Source organism: Xyrauchen texanus, chromosome 42 (assembly GCF_025860055.1).
Source record: "Xyrauchen texanus isolate HMW12.3.18 chromosome 42, RBS_HiC_50CHRs, whole genome shotgun sequence".
Lineage (NCBI taxonomy): Eukaryota > Metazoa > Chordata > Actinopteri > Cypriniformes > Catostomidae > Xyrauchen > Xyrauchen texanus.
In genome coordinates, this window is record NC_068317.1 from 26591972 (window position 1) to 26612620 (window position 20649).

Consider the following 20649-nt stretch of genomic DNA (forward strand, 5'->3'; position numbering starts at 1 on the left):
CGAGTCATGACACACAACCACTGCCGCACGTGAATTGATCTACTCTGCTCCAATCTACTGTATTCATGGAGTGCGCATGCGCAGGTCAACCTGGGATACACAGTGTAGCTAGCACAGAGCGGATTACTTGCACAAGTTAAACTTAATTTCCCTTGATATCAAGGTGCAGAATGATGAGAATTTTTTTTGAGCGATTTGAATTCCACTGAGAATTTTCTAGTTTTAAGCCCTGCATGTGGATGTCAAACCTCTTGAACAGCTAGACAGCCCCAACCTTATAAACAGCACTGAGGAGGAGTTTTTCAAATGACACTTCATCACCCTTACTCAAATGTATCACGGTCCATTTTACAACAGTAACAGTAACTGTTGTATTTTGATGCGCAGGGTATAAATATGTTAGAGTTTAGGAGAAAATCTATTAGACTTTAATTTAGAGTGGCAGTTGTGGTTAAAGTTTCTAAATGTGTTTGGCTACTATTTTTTTATGGTATTATAATTTATTATGTGTATTTCTTTAAAGACTAGCTACCTAACCACAGTAATGAGGAGCCATCCTTGGTCTTATCTGTGTTTATGGCATTGCACTGTAAATACAAGGGCAAGAACATGAAAGGTTTTAACCTTCTGGACTGCCAAGAATTATGGACAAATTATGGACAAAGTTTTCCTCCTCTGTCCTACTATACAGATGCCTAGCATGCTGCTAAATAGTTTCAACATGATGGACAGGAACAATATTCAGAGAAGGATGCAATACACAGTGGTAAGATAACTATGGTATACCATGTCACTCATTCAAGCTCCATGTCCATAAAAAGCTAAATGCAATGAACACATAAACTTTGGGGAAACTCAAACACAGGCACACTTTCTGGGAAATAATTTGGCTAAAGCCACCTAAGCCCTGCGGTGTGCTTGTGTTTTGTGTGTGTAGTTTGGAAGGGGGGGTGTATGTAGCCACCTGGATTGCCACATTATCAAACAGTGAGTGAAGTCGCATTAGACCCCTGCAGTGCAAACAACATCCTCAATCCATCGGCGAGGTTTTAATTGTAATGGAAATTAGATTTGCGCTTGTGAGGAGCAGCAGAGTGCTCGTGGCAGCTGGTACGATGCCATTGTACGATTGTCAGATCTCCTGACAAGTTAATGCACAGTCTACTAAAAGGCAGTGACTGCTTCCAGCTGTAGCAGCACAACAGTGTCTTTAGAGCAGTGCAGCTATACGCCATATCAGTAACTGCAGCTTTTGACCTGGGCTGCTTTAAGCCCACACGTTACTCTTTCTCTCTCATAGTTGATGGCACACCTTATAGTCTCACTTCTACAGCTGTGGAAACTGCAGGTATTGTTTTGATTACATCACTGTCGTCTAATATCACAGCTGGGGCTTTTTATTTTACAGTGTGCCAACCAAACAAATTTTAGTTTGTGGTCTGCAGCCGTGTTTTAGTAGTTAGCGCAGATGCTCCGAGTTAGCAGGAGCAAAGATGGCAATTTGCAGGCTAAGAAATTGCCTTTGAGATTATTGGGAATGCTAATGGTTAGCTCTCTCCAGGTTTTATAGACCTCCTTGATTCCTTTTAGTTAAAGTCACAAAAGGCCAGGAAAAAAAGCCCCCATACTGGTGCTCCACTTGTATGGTGTTTATATATGTTGTTCAGCCCTGTTGGACATGTTGGTTTCTACAGAGTGATTAGAGTAAAAAACAGAGAGCTAATGATCAACAATGGGCACAGAGTGAACTGAAATGCCTCATTATAAACTAAACACCTCCAGAGAATCACTACTTTCCTCACAAGTTTTAATAATCAGTCAGAAAACTGATAGATATTTGATAGAAATGGTAGATGCCTCTCTGTTTTTCCCAAATTGGGGTGCTAGCTGCTAAACATAGTGTTTTATCCTGGCCAGATTCTGTCCTCTGGCTAGCAACTTGCTAATGCACTTAGCTAGAGATGCCAAATATATGGTGATCATATCTGTACAAGCATTCTTTTCTTTTTCTTTTTAATGTGATATCATGAGAATTTGTATTCTTGCGTAAAAAAAAAAGCATACATTTCTACAGACACCGAAACGTAGAATATTGACATATTGACAACATCTAAACGTCATAATTTTACATATGAATACCAATAGAAAGGTACAAATGCTTACTTGTACTGTCTGAATTTATTAATATAGAATTATTCATAGAATTAAACAGTTAATTACATTTTATTTATAATCAATGAGATTAGTTAAATGCCAGACCCAAATTCAAGCCTTTTATTCAATGATCTCCATCTATATCCGCCACAGCGCCATTGAGTCCGCTGTAACTGCCAACCCACGTTGGTTTCGTTTTCAAGGTTGAAAAATTGCCGAGGGCCGGATTAGCTCAGCGAGTATTGACGCTGACTACAACCCCTGGAGTCACGAGTTCGAATCCAGGGTGTGCTGAGTGACTCCAGCCAGGTATCCTAAGCAACCAAATTGGCCCGGTTGCTAGGGAGGGTAGAGTCACATGGTGTAACCTCCTCGTGGTTGCAATGAGTGGTTCTCGCTCTCAATGAGGCATGTGGTAAGTTGTGAGTTGATCACGGAGAATAGCACGAGCCTCCTATGCTGAGCCAACTGAGACTTGTCCTCCACCACCCAGATTGAGTAACCGCACCACCACGAGGGCCTAGTAAGTAGTGGGAATTGGGAATGCCAAATAGGGGAGAAAAGGAGATGAAATGAAATATACAATTGCCACCTCAACCATGATGTCCAGTGGTTTTACGGTAGTGATATCGAATGCACAAACATTTAAAAATATTTTTATAATCGATTCATGCATTAAAATATAGTTTTAATGGATTCGTCAATGTTTAAGTTTAAGATGCTTTCAAATGTCCATATTGTACGTTTATCCAAAGTGTAACAAATATTAACGTATAAATAGCTACTACTGTATATTAATGAGATCAGGCTGAACCTACATATGGTTAGGGCAATGTAACTCCAATAAATACTAATAAGTAACCAATAAAGGTTCCAAAAAATCTTTTTTGCAGCAATGCAATAGAAGATCACTTTTTTAATTAACCTTTTTTATAGTCTAAATAACCTTTTTCCACTATAAAGAACATTTTGTGCAATATATGGTTCCATTGATTCTTCATGATTGATTGATTCTTCATCATTGATGGCTGATTTCACTTTGGGAAATTTCTACATAGCTATAATAGTGCTTCAGAAGATATGGATTTAACCACCAGAAGAGTCTTCTGGAGTACTTTATGTTGCCCTTATTTGGATTTTGGTGCTTCAAAATGTTGTCACCCATTCACTTGCATTGTTTGGACCTACGGATCTGAAATATTCTTCTAAAAATCTTTGTTTGTGTTCTGCAGCAGAAAGAAAGTCATACACATCTGGGATGGCATGAGGGTGAGTAAATGCTGAGATAATTTTCATTTTTGGGTGAACTATCTATTTAAAACTTTGCACATTAATTTAGAATGTGCAATCAGGTGCACATTTTTCATTATTTTACAGTGGATTCAAATGTGGCAGATCCAATCTGAAATTAGTGTTTGAACTATGTTATATAATTTTAGATTCTACTTTTCTAATCTTTTATTTTTTTTTTATGTTTTCTTAATGTATCTTTTTAAGGTAAAACTGAATAGATTACATCCGTTAAATGGGTTATGGATGAAATAATGTAATTGTCAGCAATCATCCATATATTCTGTAAAGGTGAATTCCTACACCAAGCACACTGTGGTCAAATTGCATATGCCCAGATCCCAATGTAAACAATGTAGAGATAATTAAAAGATCAGGTTGGCAGACTTCGCCCATTTGGCAACAACAGTTGTTCAGGTGGTCTCTACTGTACGTCTGTTTGAGAACATGCAGACTGAGTGCTTGGACCTGCGTAGCTGCATTAATCTTTAAATAGTCCTGAATTAATTTAGCTTGTTTAATATCTGCCTTGGAGCACCGCCCCCCAACCCAACTCGTTGGACGAAACCTGATGAGATGAGGAGACAATTCCATGGATTAACGTTGACCTTTGTAGTTCTGACATTCACCAATTTTACTTAATTAACGGCAACCAGCCTGCCCCTGACCTTTTGTCATGCGAGCTGTCATTGGAAACCTTTTTGTTGACTTGAATAGGAATGCTATTTGTTAAAATAATCAGCGGCGGACTGGCCTACGCAACTCACCGGGCCCGGCCAGCACAATGGGCCTTGACGTTCGCATAGAGACTCATTTACACCGCACCGCAGGAACCCACGGTGCTTAAAAATATCACCACCCCTCATTAACCAGGGAGGGATGGCAGACACTTTTACCTATGGATTCACATCTTTGTGATGTCCAGGGAGAATGTGGCGATGTGATCACTGTGTCTGAATCAGTGAAAGAGATGAGCTAAGATTGTGGGTTACATGGCCTTATTTACAGTGTTGAGGAAGCTACTTTGAGAAGCTAAAGAGATAGTTGACCCAAAAAAGAAATTCTGTCATAATTTACTTACTCATATTGTTCCAAACCCATATGACTTTCTTATTTCCATGGAACACAAAAGGAGATGTTAGGCAGCATGTTACTTTCAGTCACCATTCACTTTCATTTTCATACAATGAAAAAGATTCTTATTTTTTTTTTCATACAAATGACAGTAAATATTGACTGGGTGTCATTCTGCCTAACATCTTCTTTTGTGTTCCAAAGAATCATGCGGTTTTGGAACAAAATGAGGATGAGTAAATTATGGCATAATTTCTATTTTTGGGTGAACAAGCTGCCTTTTTGAAAAATTTTGCTACAGCTAATGTTCACTAAATACAACTAAAAGTATTGGAAGAGGTGTTAGTGAGGCCAGCAGGGGGTTCTTAGACAGCAGTCTCTGTGTGTCCTAACGCCTCAATATAGTGACAGGAACACTATACTGTAAAAAGGCACTGTCCTTCAGATGAGACATTAAAATGAGGGCCTGGCTCTCAGTGGTCATTAAAAATCCCAGGGCACTTCTTGTAAAAAGAACATGGGTGTAACCCCGGGGTCCCGGACAAATTCCCCCCATTGGCCATTCTTAATCATGGCCTCATAATAGCCTTTCTTAATCATGGCCCCCTATTCATTAATTGGCTGTATTTCTCTACATTCTCCTCTCCACTAATAGCTGGTGTGTGTTGAGCATACTGGCACTTTATGGCTGCTGTCGGATCATCCAGCTGGATGGTACACACTAGTGGTGGTTGAGGAGAGTCCCCTGTTCACCATGTAAAGCACTTTGAGTGTAGTATCAGAAAAGTACTATATAAGTGTAACTATTCATTCATTCATTCATATAATGATCAGTGAAATAGTAATGAACAGCAAAATACAGCACAAGGACTTCTACAATGAGTAACTGAGTAAATTAAATTGCGTTTTTCACCAGTTAGCTGGTAAGGTTTTTATGAACCACAACACAACAGAGTTTAAATCAAATTGAACAAATAATGGACTTGACTTATGTCTGACCCTTGTAAGTGATGTAATCAATTAAAATCAAACCATCTTTTAAAGTAAACGGTAACACTTTACATTAAGGTTCCCTTTGTAATGCATTTATAAAGGGGTTCATTAATGACTAATAACTATTCTACAAATGCATTATAAATCATTTATATATAGTTTTAACAAAATGAATCAAAAGGGTGACTTTCATGCGATACTTGCCAAATAGTGAGCCAATTTAAACTCACATGTTATAAAGGTTCTTATCAAAACTTATTTTAAATCAAAATCATAATGTCATAATTCATGATTCATGTAATGATGCATCAAATATAGATTACTATAGTAAGAATGAAAGGTGTTGTGTTTGTGTTTTATCAATTTTCTTGTCACTTTGATGTCAAAATGTTGCCAAAATGTGCTTCTCCAAGTGGTGTCTAACCAGTTTTCTCCAAAAACACATTTCAGGTCTTGATGCTCTTCTACAACAGTGTATAATCATGCTAATTCTCTTTTGATTATCAAAAGTATATTGATTTTCCACAAACCATTCATTTTATGGGCTATTTATGAACTATCATTAACTGTACCTTTAACTGAATGTAGTTTTTGTCAACCTAAGTAATGTGAAAAAGGAGGTATATGTATTTTGATTTGTTCTCCCCCAAAACCAATTGGATCACTTCAGAAGACATTGATTAAATAAGTGGAGTCATATGGATTACTTTTCTGATGCCGTGATATTTGGACCTTTGGAAATCTGGCCACCATTCACATGCATTTTATGGACCAACAGAGCTGAGATATTCTTCTAAAAATCTTAATTTGTGTTCTGCGGAAAAAAGAATGTCAAACACATCTGGGATGGCATTTTTGGGTGAACTATTCCTTTATGCCACCAAACATAAGTATGGTCAAAATCCTGATTCACGTTTTGGTGTCAGGTGCAGTTTTACTGAGAGATGGACACTGGCTCTAGCATAATCTGGCAGGAGATTTTAATATGTAACTGTTTAATACAGTTAAAATCATTGCCATTGTGGGAAGTAAAAAGTAAATTTCTTTGCATTCTCTCGTTTTTTGCCTTGTTTTAGCAGGATAGGCTGGGCTTTACTGGGTAATGTACTGTGTAAGTAAGGGAAATGGCAATGTTGAGGAGAGCTCATGTAACAGTAATATCCTGTCTAAATTGAATTTGGAGTTCAATCAGAGCCATTAGGCCCCACACTGAGAAAGATAGAGACAGATAGTACCATGCACTCCTTAAATGAGTAATGCATCTCCTGAACTCAAGCATCAGATTTGCCCTAATATTATTAATGCATAAGCAATGGGCGGAAGGCGGTATTGGGTGGGGCGCAGAACCATGGACATGTGGAATAACAGCAGACATGTGTTGTTATAAACCATCAATGATTCGAACAGCTGTAGATAGGAAGTAATGATGCACTCATCTCCGGCACAATGAACAACTGAAATGCTCGTTCAGTAAATCATTTATGAGAAGTTTATATCCAAACAACAGCTCTTTGTGTTGTTATTTTGAAGTCTTGAAAATTATATTTTTGAGGGTGGCTCGGTGGCTCTGTGGTTAGTACTATCGCCTCACAGCAAGACGGTCCCGTGTACGAGTCCTGACTTAACTGGGCCTTTCTTTGTGGAGTATGCATGCTCTCCCAGTGTTTGCGTGGGTTTCTCCCAGTTGCTCTGGTTTCCCCAACAGTCCAAAAGACATGCAGGTTAAATTAATTGGAGACCCTAAATTGCCCATAGGTGTGAGTGTATGTCTGTGTGTGTTGCCCTGTGATGGACTGGTTACCTGTCTAGGGTATTTCCCTGTCTTTGGCCCGAGACAGCTGGGATAGGCTCCTGCGACCCTGCATAGGACAAGTGACTATAGAAGATGGATGGATAATCTTTTTGGCCAGAAACATACTCCAAGGCTGTAACAATGCAATCACATATCGATGTATATACCCCCCATTCCAGCCACAGGGCCCGGGGCTTTAGCACTGGTAAGCCCATGCATTAATGTGGCCCTGGCCTTACGCCATGCAAGTACAAAATACAAATGTGAATGCCTGGCAAACACATTGCAAGCACACTGTCCCATTGTACATATTTAAAAGAACTGTTAATCAACATATGATAATTCTCTCATAATTTGCATAATTTAAAAGCAGCATAAAGGTACTTTAAACTGAAGTATGTTATTTCTGCAACACTAAGCAGGTCACCCTAAACAAACAGAACAATTTTAAAGGCACCACAGAGACCTAGTGTTTACAGTTTTGAGAAAATGAACCTATGAATGGCTTACTTATAGTTGTTTTTGCATATTATGGTGGGACAAAAAAAGTAATTACATACTTGAACTTCAATCATCGCCAAGGAGACTGCAGATGTCAATATGTAGTGGAAAAAGGACTTACATTTTGGGCTGTTTCTCACACAAAACCGAACATATTGCTTCAGAAGACATGGATTAAACCACTAGAGTTGAATGGATTACCTTTATGCTGCCTTCATTTCCTTTTTGGAGCTTGAAAGTGTTAGACCCCTTTTACTTGCATTTTATGGATGTATTCTCATATATATCTTCATAAAAACATATTTGCTTGTGCAAAAGAATGAAACTCATACGAGTTTGAGATGGCATAAGGGTGAGTAAATTTGAAGAGAATTGTATTTTTATTTGGTGAACTATCCCTTTAACAATGTGTGTTCTTGTATTTCTATGGTGGTAAGAAACCTCAGTACCCAAGGGGGTGATAGAGTTAGCATCAAATATCTGTACCATTAAACCAAATGTATTTTCATTTATGTCGCTAGCTATAAACAAGTCTACAGTTCACTTATCTTTAATAAACTTTGTATTGCACTATGAATTGTGCTTTAACACATTTCATAACACAACGTGTGAAAATTATATTTTGTAGCTAGAAGCGTCTACGTCATTTGTGTAGAGTTAATTTTTGGGCCATAATTGTTTGAATCTGTGCAACAAACCTGTTTCTTTGAACAAATCAGTTGTGACAGTGAGCAACAATGGTTTGTTCAGTTCCAAGAAAAATCTAAAGAAACAAAACTTTAAATTGGAATACTTGACATAAACTTTAGATTTATGTTACCTTTCAAGTTGGTCACTCTATGTTACTTGGTTTTCTGTATGGTTTTCAGTAACATAAATTCTGATTGGCAGATGTTTTTCGAGGTCACGCCTCTGTGTGCAGATAAAAGGCCGGGAGAAAGATGGGCTCATCAGAACCTCCTTCTTCAGCATTTGAGAACGTATCTCTCTCCTCACACAGTTTCAGCGGACGAAGTTCTCTTCAGTACTACTAGCAGTACTAAGTTCGCCTAAACAGGTCAAACAGAGGATCTTCATTCTCTGAGTGCCTAGCAAAGTATAATGATTATACTCTTGCGTTACTCTTGATTAAATATTGTTATGTGTTAAAGTTTATTTTTTATGCTTATAAACAAAATGTGATGTATACATTCTTTTTAGGATGGGATAATCTTAAGTGTATTTAATGAATGTTAACGGTCTTTCAGGCTTGGGCAGTGCCCACGATGAAGCAATGTTCAACGATTCACAATGTATTCTCAGCAAATGCATGAGCATTGACATGCTATGCTCGTGGTAGGCTTTCTTTTCAAAGATTGCTGCCACGTCTACAGTTTCCTGCAACACAGAAAAGTGTGGCGCGAGGCTCTGATATGGAGCGCGGAGAATTCAGAGAGGTTCCCGTCGGCGTAAGCTTTGCAGGCTTTTTGCTCTCCATTTGTATGTGTTTTCACCTGTGGAATATGCCAGTGAAATTCTCAGTTGGATGGAGGGTTCATTTTCATTTAGCATATTCCAAGAGGTGTGGCTTTGGAAGGCGAGGCATGTTACAGTTCAGCTGAACTGGTAGATATTCTCTCTAGCAACCAGTGCCCGTGGGTGCTGTCCTTCCCTGAGATGCACGCCGAACTATCCAGAAATCCCTCCTCGGGTTGGCACACACGTTTCAGGGGTGAATGCTTTTACCACGGTAAAACCAAAAAGGAGCAGAAGTGCTTTACCATTCTTCCGCAGGTGGGAGAAGCGTTTTTCGGCACACTTATGCCCTGATTCTACACCTAGTAGCACCCTTCAGTCCCATCCAAATCCTGGGGGATCTGGACAAGTAAATCCTTGCGCTCTTCAAAGGGTTGCGCAATGCAACTCACATGGCACGGTACTGACATATCTGGGTGAAGTATCCCTCTTGATCAAATACTGTTTTGTGTGTTTGTCTTTCATACAAACAAAAGCCAACACTCATGATATATATATATATATATATATATATATATATATATATATATATATATATATATATATATATATATATATATATATATATATATATAAACCCTTTTTGGGCCAAAATAATCACAAGTGTATTTCCTGAACATTATTCTCTTTCAGGCTTAGACAGCACCCACACTGAAGCAACATTCAGCGATGCAATGTATTCTCTGCAAATAGAGGTGTGATTATCAAAAGGAGGCTCTTTGCACTTTGTGTGCCCCTTGCTATCAATTTGTAGTATCTTCGCCTATGGAATATGCCAACTAAATTCTCTGCTAGACAGAGGATTCAGTGTCATTTGACATAATTGTTTGGCACGGCATGGAACAATTCAGCCGAACTGGTATGCATTCACTCTAGGCGAACACCCGCTCATGATTTTCAGTAGTGGCACACCCTGCCGAAACCAATGCTCCTCCAGCTTCAGCCCCGTCAAGCAGTGCCGAACTAGTAGTGAGACCACAGTGCCAATGACCATGTCACATCATGACCAGGCTTGCGTCAGAGTTGGGAAACCCACCATGACATCCCAAGTGGTGGCCGGCATTGATTTTAGCACAGTCAAGAGCTCATAGTGGCAACCACAAAGAAATTTGGCTGGCACATCTGCAGCAACTGACTATTTTATTCTCCATCACTTGATGAACTTTCAACTTGAGAATGATTCCTCTGAAAATATTTCAGAGAGCACCTAGGTTATCAGTCACACTATGGTGTTCACTGCACATAAGACCCCTTTGTTGGGTCAGTGCGAGAGGACTATGGAATGCATGATGTCACAGGATGACGTCTGCGTTTTCTAATGCCACTAGCAGGCATGCGCGTGCAATTTATCCTCCATCACTTGAAGAAAAAATTACTCCTCTAAAAAGGAATTTCTGGCTCCGAAATCATTTAGCCCAGAACTCCAGTATAAAGAAGTTGATTAAATCAACAACAGAGTCAGTGGTGACATAAATATGTACACCAGTGGGGGTGGTGGTGGCATCCAACGTTAATTTGACATTGTCCTAACACCTTTCCCAGCGATGATCACAATGCAGAATACGCTTTCTAAATTACTGTGATGACTGGCTCATTTGAACACAGTCATATGCTTGGTGTTGCAAACACAGAGATACCTTGCTTGCACATCTGTAGCAGATGTGTATGAGAGTCAATAGGAAAAAGTGTACTCATATCGGCTCAAAGAATCTTGCTTCTCAGAATGGAAATATATTTGAACACATCAGGGGGATGCACGCATCCACTCCATTATCTGCTCTTGTAGTTTGAAGTTGGGGGGAAATGGCTCCTGAAATCATTTTCAGAATGCTCATGGATTGATGGCCACCTCAATAGTAGCCACACTGTTGGGTTTACTGAACATGAGACCCCTTCAGCGTGAGGTCAGTGTGAGAGTACCATGGGATGCATGGAGCTGCGGTAAACTACATCTGCTGGTGGTGCACTGTCAAAGGGGGAATTTGTTCATGTCCAATGTTGAATTTATTGTGCCATCTTCTTCTAGTAAGTCACAAACTTCTCAAATCTATCCAGACAGAGTTCACATCCCTGGCTGTTTGAATCACAGGGCTGATCTGCTCTCGCATCAGAGCATTCTCCCCAGAGAGAGGAGACTCCATCCTCAGGTGGTCCTGAGAACTTGGGAAACATTTGGGGAAGCAGAAGTGGATCTGTTTGCTTCCCAGGAGACCATACACTGCCAATTGTGGTGCTAGCTGAGCCAGGCTCCACTGGGAACGGATGCCTTAGCCTACATCTGGCCAGCAGAGACACACAAATATGCATTTCCCCCAGTCGGCCTGATGCACCAAGTGTTGTGTAAGATCAGGATGGATCGGGAAGCAGTGATACTAGTTGCACCGAAATGGCCCAACCAGCCCTGGTTTCATGGCAAATCCCACGAAAGGGAGATTTACTCTCTAAGGCGCAGGGCACAATCTATCATTCACAGCTACTGCTGTGGAAGATATACCTTTTTCTGTTGAACAGAACAAGGGTGAAAGATGTATCATCACACACAGTGCTTGACACCATTGCAGAAGCCAGAGCCCCCTCTACCAGGCTCCTGTATACACTAAAGTGGCGAGTTTTCTCAGACTGGTATGCATCACGGAATGAAAACCCAGCAGACTGCAAGGTGAACTTAATGCTTTACTTTCATCAAGAGCGAATGATGCAGGTTTATTCCCATCAACGCTGAAGGTATAATTTGCGGCTATTGCGGTGCGGTTACAGGCATTTCAATAAGCAAGCATGAGCTTGTTACGAAATTCCTACGGGAGTGAGACGTATCAGATTTACAGTCCCAGTGTGGGAGCTGTCCTTGGTGCTGTAAAGCTCCATATGGCTCTCCATTTGAAGCAGCTGGAAACGGAAGAACTACATGTTCTATCGTTTAAAACCGCTTTATTACTGGCTCTCACTCCAGTAAAGGGGTTGGGTCATAGATGTTATTAAGAATCTCAGGGCTTGAAATACCCTGTGGATATTAAAGCCAACTCCATTAGAGGCATGTCTTCCTCTTGAGCATGTCTAGAAGGTCTGTCATTGTCAGACATCTGCCACGCAGAAGGCTGAGCTTCCCCAAACACAATACTAGATTTTACTTTTTAGATGTTTCCTCCCTGTCTACAAAGGTGCTATCGGTGAAGGGAATTTCAGCTCTCATCCTAATGAATAGCACTGAAGCAATTGCCTTGAAACATGAAGGTTGTTGGTTGCAACTTTGATGATTTAAGATTCATTCTGAATCAAATAGAAAGTATTATCCATTGGGTAAAAACACTTCTCACTGGTTATGCAGTATAATTACTGAACTTATGTCATAAAACCTGTTTGAAATATTCCCTGGAGTGGTTAGATAAAAAGGAAGGACTGCTAAAGATTGACTGTAAATGACACTGGGTCCCGAAGTATGTTTTATCTGCCTCATGGAAAGTTGGGCCGTTAGAGCATTTATTTATCTAGCAAATTTTTCCTAGATTTTATATGACTCTTTCTTAGCTAGGTTTAAGGTGCCCCAGAAGGCGGCCCCTTTCATAACCAGGAATTAAAGACTGTGATTCAGTCCTCCTTCCAACAGTTCATCACCTCACCGAATGTGAGTTCTATGGAAAATATTGGCTAATCCTCTTCTATGGCAGTGTCACTAGGTGTCACTTGCTGTCTCGGACACTTCACCACTCCGGTGGGGAAATGGGCTGTCTGTGAGCTTGCCACCACATGATGGAGAGCAAGAGCAGCCATATCAGTATTATGCCCTTATTTTATAGAGACCCCCTAGTCATCATTAAATGTAAGTAACGTTGAGCGACCGACTTTAAAAGGAACGTGTAGGTTACTGAAATGTAACCCCGGTTCCCGAAAGGAGGGAATGAGACGTTACCTATTCCTGCCACGATACTTATTACAGCAGAAAAGATGCTTGAGATACTCTTGCTGCTTCAGTCGAAGGTCCTGATGAGCCCGTATTTCTCCCGGCCTTTTATATGCTCGCTGAGCATGGAGACGGGACCTCGAAAGATATTTGCCAATCAGAATTGGTGTGACTGAAAACCATTCAAAGAGATCGGGGTCTCAGGAGTGACTCCTCGTCATCATTCGATGCAAGTAACATCTCGTTCCTTCCTTTCAGGTAACCGGGGTTACGTTTCAGTAACCTTGACATTTTCATTTTTGATTAATTCTCAAAGGTCTAAAAACCATGACATATTTTCTTAAAAGGCACATTAGGAGGGAACAGGCATACTAAATGGATCTGGTTTCATGCATATTAAGAAGGCATTGTATCTTAACATGCATGAGACAAGACATATTACTTTAAACAATACACAATTTGAATCACAGCTGGTCCTCAATTTGTTAATTGTTACTTTTATTTTTTCCACACAACCTTATTTTCACTTAAGTCATTACTGTTCAGGTGGGGACTACGAAACCAGCTGTACATTTTAAGAAGAAAAAAAAAGGTTTTCCCCCCCGTGTAGTGTTTGAGTTAATGTAAACATGTCTGTTTCTTTCCGAAACGACCCCATAGTGATGCAAACAAATAGAGCGGTCCCCTCCTCTCGGCAGAAATGGTAACTGGAGTGTGCTAAACTGGGTGTTTCATCCTATTGGCTCATTATCGCGCTGGGTTCATTGCCAATAATAAAGATTTCTTGGGCTGCGAGACTTCTGAATTCAGAGGAAATTACATTGAGCAACAGGGAGCACATGGCTCTAAATGTTTAATTACGCCAGATAAAAACAAGGGGATCAATCACTGACAGCAATGAGCGCCCTGCAAGGCATCTGCTATTTCTTGTAACAGCAGCCATTGGGATTGAAAAAAGTCCACAGGAATGAAATGGTAGATAATGCATCAAAGCAAAGCTGTAGTTTGTTACTGAAAAAGTACTGAACAATACAGGTGGAAAGATAAAAAAATGTCTTCATCTAAAGCATGACTAATGCATCAATGCCAAACCATATGATATAAACATTACAACTGAACTCTCCTTTAAGGAGTATTCCAGGTTCATGCAAGTTAAGCTCAATCAACAGCATTTGCGGCTTAATTTTGATTACCACAAAAATGTATTTTGCCTTCATCCTTTTCTTTAAAGGAGGCCTATTATGCCCCTTTTTACAAGATGTAATATAAGTCTCAGGTGTCCCCAGAATGTATCTGTGAGGTTTCAGCTCAAAATACCTCACAGATCATTTATTATACCATGTTGTAAATGCCTCTTTTTGCATGGACTCAAAAACATGCTGTTTTCATGTGTGTCTCTTTAAATGCAAATGAGCTGCTGCTCCCCACCCACGACATAGCTCTGGTCTCCGTGAATACAAGTAGAGACAATGGTAACTTTAGCTGCATTAGCCATGGAATCAGCTAACTATCTCATTCGGAAAGGCGATTTGCAAACATCCACAAAATATTTAGTGCGATACTTACATACTCACCACAGTGAGTCTGGTTTCTCCCAAGGTTATTTTTCCTCCATTAATCAACATCTTATGGAGTTTTATGTTCCTTGCCACAGTCGCTTTCAGCTTGCTCAATGGGGTTATTAATACAATTATTATTTAATTACTTATTTTTAAACACGATAAAAAATCATATTTTATCTAATTACACAATGATGATTCATCGTCATTATAGACATTCGTTTTATCGTCTGTTAATGCCTGATCTTCTGTAAAGCTGCTTTGAAACGATGTGTGTTGTGAAAGGCGCTATACAAATAAAATGTACTTGACATGACTTACATCTTCAGGATATAAAGCTGGAACACAACAGTTGGTACTGATCCATGATTGAGAATACCATTTTTTGAAAATCCTGCTTTATATTGACACTCATTCACAAAGCAGTCCAGTGTAAAATGATTTGCACAAATATACACACATTTTTGTATGTCTTGGGGCACATTTCCTTTGTACACATTTCCAGTGTACACACACTGCCGACTCATATTTATGTACAAACACCCTGTAAAAGTGAATTTTGCATAATAGGTCTCCTTTAAAAAAAAAAGAAGCAATAATCACTCTTGTATAAGCAATCAATGAACGGTTCATAGTTTTCCTGGCGTGCATTTTTTGTGGGGTTTACATTTACATTTATGCATTTGGCAGATGCTTTTATCCAAAGCGACTTACAGTGCCCTTATTACAGGGACAATCCCCCAAAGCAATCTGGAGTTAAGTGTCGTGCTCAAGGACACAATGGAGGTGGCCATAGGGATCGAACCAGCGACCTTCTGATTAACAGTTATGTGCTTTAGCCCACTACGCCTCCATGACCATTTTGAACAATAAACTTATACAAATCTACAGCAAAGACAATTTACTTTAGTAGAGCGCTGCTCCTCCTGTAAACAATGACGTGCTTCCTGCCTCCTCCTCCACATGATGCGTGACCTTACCAACAAACTTACATCATCCCTCTCATGAGCAAACATTTGTTGTTAAAAAGTATATAAGTATTGTTTTGTTTCTAAAAATAATCAATCGTTTGTGTTCAGAAGAAATTTATTTGTTTACTGGTGTCGTGTGGATTATTTTGATGTGCCTTAAATATGCATTTTTAATTTTTGGGAGAACTATTCTTTTAAATGACTTAAACAATGTTACAGCTCAATTAATACACAAGTTTTAACAGAAGAATTAATGTAAGTACATTTATGAAATTATAAGCTTCAAATTTCTGCCTTGAAACCCTACAAAAATGTCCAACGTTAACATCCATTGTAAGTGCCTCACTGTAACATGGATTTTAACGAAAAAGGAGGTGTGTGTGTGTGTGGTAATCAACATTATGCCACAAATGCTGTTGATTAAGCTTTACTTGCATTGAACATAGAATATTCCTTTAATGTGTCTAATTTTAAGGGGGTGTTCAAGAGAGTAAAGCGACTGAGATACAACAGACAGTTGGAGATGGAGAGGACAGAACAAGATAGAAAAGAGGAGAGAAACTCAAAGAGAGAGAGAGAGAGAGAGAGAGAGCAGGTCTGGGCAGGCAATGATGGTGATGTGTCAGTGGTGCTCCAGTAAGGGAGGGTGATGTGTGTGTTAGTCTCCTGGGTGCCATGTTTCTGTCACCCCTTTTCTGAGTGAGTCACGATTGGGTTCTGGTAAGGACCATCACACAACCATTACATTACTTCCTCACAATTTCCATTAAGAACTCAGTCACATCTCACCCCAAAACCAGCCCAATATCATGGCCATAAAATCTTCCTGAGTGAAAAGAAAACAAAAAGTAAGAGCAATTTAAAAGGCTACACTATTATACAGCAATGTCTTAAACACGATAAATTCTTCTAGGGCCTTTAATTTTCTGTTTTATTGCTAGGGCCAATCATGGGCAGTGTAGGACATATGATATCAAGATATTCCGAATAAGCAGTTATGTTGTTGTTCCCCTTACAAAAAATACTGTGGCAGTACTATTGTACAATGATTGTGTCAGATGGTAATGCCATAGAACTATGCTATATGGTACTGAATGCTTATCATATTCACATGGTACTCTAAGCTTCTTAAAATAATAAAATTGTACTGCCTTGGTACATGTCCAAAATACCATGATAGTGCTATTGTGTTTTCTCTATGGTAGCAGTCCTCAATCAGGGTTTTAAAATGCTACAAAAATGCTAAAACTACAGATTTAAGCCTACACCATGTAAAAAAACATCATATATCTCACTCAAATGCACCAACATTTCTCAAAATGCACAATAAAGCTCTCACTCAGACAATTTTAGAGGTAGAGGACTGATTTTCTGTCCCACTACTTGACTACTGGGTCTGGGAGGCCTTCGAATATTCTCTTGGACAATGGGGGGAGTAGGGGGCAAAAAGGTTGAGAACCGCCAAATGAATCCAAAGGAACATCGCAATTACTCAGGTCCATAGTGTTTGCTATGCAAATATTTAGTTTTTCATATTTGTATGCAGCCTGAAAGAGTTGGACTCCATTGCTTTCAGATTGCAAACTATGTAGAAACATTGATAAACTGTGGAGGTCCCAGGATTTATCCAAAGGTTTACCGTAAAACATAACTATGTGAATCATCCTCACTACTATTCCTGGTTATGAATAGATGAAGTATGTGGTGCATTGTTGACATGTTTCCATCGTACAAACATTGCAACACTGATTGGTGTAAATGTGTCTGATGACACTGTAGTGCTGAAAGCAGATGGCGATGTTTAAAAGGGCCGTGTGAATGTGTGAGATTCTCTGCGCTCTCAGCCCACTCCCTTGGTGCCGTGTGCAATAGAAAGTGCCAGAACAGTTTGAAAATGTATCATCGATTTGGCAACATGGCAGCTTTGGTTCAATCTCCACAACCACGTAAATATCAGATCACTCAGGGGTAAACATTATAAGTGTGCCAAATATAATGACACGCCAGCTATCCAAGCTGAAAGAATTAGAAAAATGAGAAGAAACAGGAAAAATATAGTGATGTTGACAGTTAATTAACTTCTTTTTGGGATGACTCAAAGCCAGTGAATGTACGATTTTGACTTTGGTTCCTGTGGACAGCTTTCTGAGGTAAACACATGGTAAAATGGTAATGTGAGAGAGTTTTCCCAGTCAGTCTTTAGAGTCTTTGAGGAGTAGCTCAGAGCCTCATTTCTGTTCATCTTGTGAAAATGTCAGTGCTGTTGCGGTTTCACACACTTAGATGGGTGACATGTTCAATGATATGATCCAGTAATGGAGTGAAGTTTGCATAGAATTGTCTTACTCATCTACAAGAATCTCGAAGTGAAAAAAGAGCTAAATTCGACACATCTGCCGTAATGCGTGATATTCTGTTAATGTAGTTTCAAAGGAAGTCCAGCTCTTAAGACAATTTGGAGATTGTGTTAAAGTTTAGTTAAATTCAGCCTCAACATTTTCCCACAAATTTAAGGCGAAACAGACATACCTCGGCCACAGACCCTTTGTGGGGTGCCAGCTGCTGAATGTCAGATCAAATGTTACAAAAACGATACATTTAATCAGATTTAACAAAATTACAAGAATAAATTCATTTTAACAACATTTTTTAGAATATTGTCAATTCAAAAAAGCAGTTCAATTATGTTTTTCCCCTAAATATTTGAGATTTAATTTAAGATTTTGAACTAATATGCAAACTAGTATGTTATATAGAAATATAAATATTGAACTTTTCAGGTTCAATACAAGTTTAGCTCAATCTACAGCATTTGTGGCGTAATGCTGATTACCGCTAATATATTATTTTTTTTAATAAAAAAAAAACTTGGTTACAGTGGGGCACTTACAATGGAAGTGAATGTACTCGAATGTGCCACTCCGTAAACAATAAAATACATACTGTTGCTAAAAGATAGCCACACGAGATAAACAATATACATGTCAACAGGATTAATAGTGTGATTCAAATCTGTTCTACATGATTTTAGTGTGATAAAATTGCTTGCATTGGGTTGTCATGGAAACAAAGTTGTAATACTGAATATAACTTTACACAGAAAAGGTTAGTACACAATTTTGCTATACTATTGAAACTATATATATAAATTATGGACGAACCTTCCTCTGAGTATGTATGATTTATATTTAAGAGTTCTATTTATGTTAATATATATTTTTAATCAGTTGTTTAATTTAACTTTTTATTAAACCAAATTCATTAAACCATAAATATATAAATGTATGACATTTAAAAACTACACTGTAGTGTAGTTGCATTATCTGCACTTTCTTTACATTTATATTTTTACATTTAGGTAAATCAATCAGACAAAATTGGACTGTTTTTTTTTTGTAAATATCCAGTGACAAGCAATAATTTTGCTTTGTCAGCACCAACGGCCTGTGACCATGGTGGAGTCCCCTGACAGCGAGCCATCCACAATTGATATGTGACAGCAACAGAGGGAGGGAGGAAGCTTTCAAAGCATTTTACGCTCTGTTGTATGTCATGCTTTGTGTAATTATGAGTCCAACAAAACCTATGCTTCAATCAGATTTTGTGTAGCTCGCATCCTAGGCTTTTAAATGTTCTCTTGCATTCAGTGAAACCCACTAGAGTGGCAGATTTTCCAAACAACCTTTGCTGGTTTTTAATAACCAGAAAATAATTTGCATGAGAGAGCATCCAATTTACATACCTAGTTGTGTGTGTGTGTGTGTGTGTGTGTGTGTGTGTGTGTGTGTGTGTGAGAGAGAGAGAGAGAGAGACATTTATTTTCAAACAGATTTAGTTGGAAGAGCATAGATTGTAGACTTAACTCTCTCTCTCTCTCTCTCTCTCTCTCTCTCTCTCTCTCTCTCTCTCTATCAAGTTTCAAGTCTCTGATTTTTATTAGAATGACAAATACTATTATTTCAAACCATAGCAGGTTAGACATTCACACACTCTCTCTCTCTCTCTCTCTCTCTCTCTCTCTCTCTCTTGTCTATAAATTGCTCATCGTATTTCAAGTTTTATGTTCCTTTTTCTCTATAATTGTAACTGGCATCTGAATTGAGTCACGTGACCTAAAGTGGTAATAATAGACATGTTAAGGTATTCCATAGCCATTCAGATGTCAATCTTGGCTTACATTTTCTGTGCCTGCATGCAGTGTCCATTCCAGCAGGAACATTTCAAGATCTATCTAGCTTTCGGTCTGTCTGTCTGTCAATGCTTTCAAAGCAATTCACACAGCCAATGAAACAGACTTCTCATTTTGCAGCACAATTAAATTTCATTGCATAAGGACAATCCCGCTGAAGAATTTCCATGCTGATCTAGGCTGATTTATGCATGTTTTTGTTGGTTTGGTGCTGTGCTTTTTCACAAAGCTGGTTGACCAGGGAAGTCTTGCTGGTGAAGCTAGTGAAGAAGCCAGCATGCCAGCATGGGACAGGCATCCAAACCACAACAGGAACAGCATAAATTGAATATCAAAAATCATCACAAAACCACAAAATGTTTCAAGAAGGCTATCAAAAGATCATTTATACCAAAAGCACATGCACCATTCTGATCTTAAATACGTATGGTGTCTCATTTGAAAACATCTCCCTGTTGATGTTAGAGGTGTGGAAATGAAAGCATGGTGTTTTAGCTGTCAAACGCTGATGGTTTTTTCTTGTTTACGCTTGCACAGTCTGTCAGCTATGGCCCGAGGTACTTCTTTCTTTAATAATACATCTCAGAGTGAGTAATGTCATTTGGATACAGGGAGCTCCGAGCGTGGCCTTTGCACCCTGCACCTCTCCTCTCTTTATCCCTTGAGTGTGTTTCAACCCACGTACGTTTGAAGGAATTCTATTTGCTGGACGC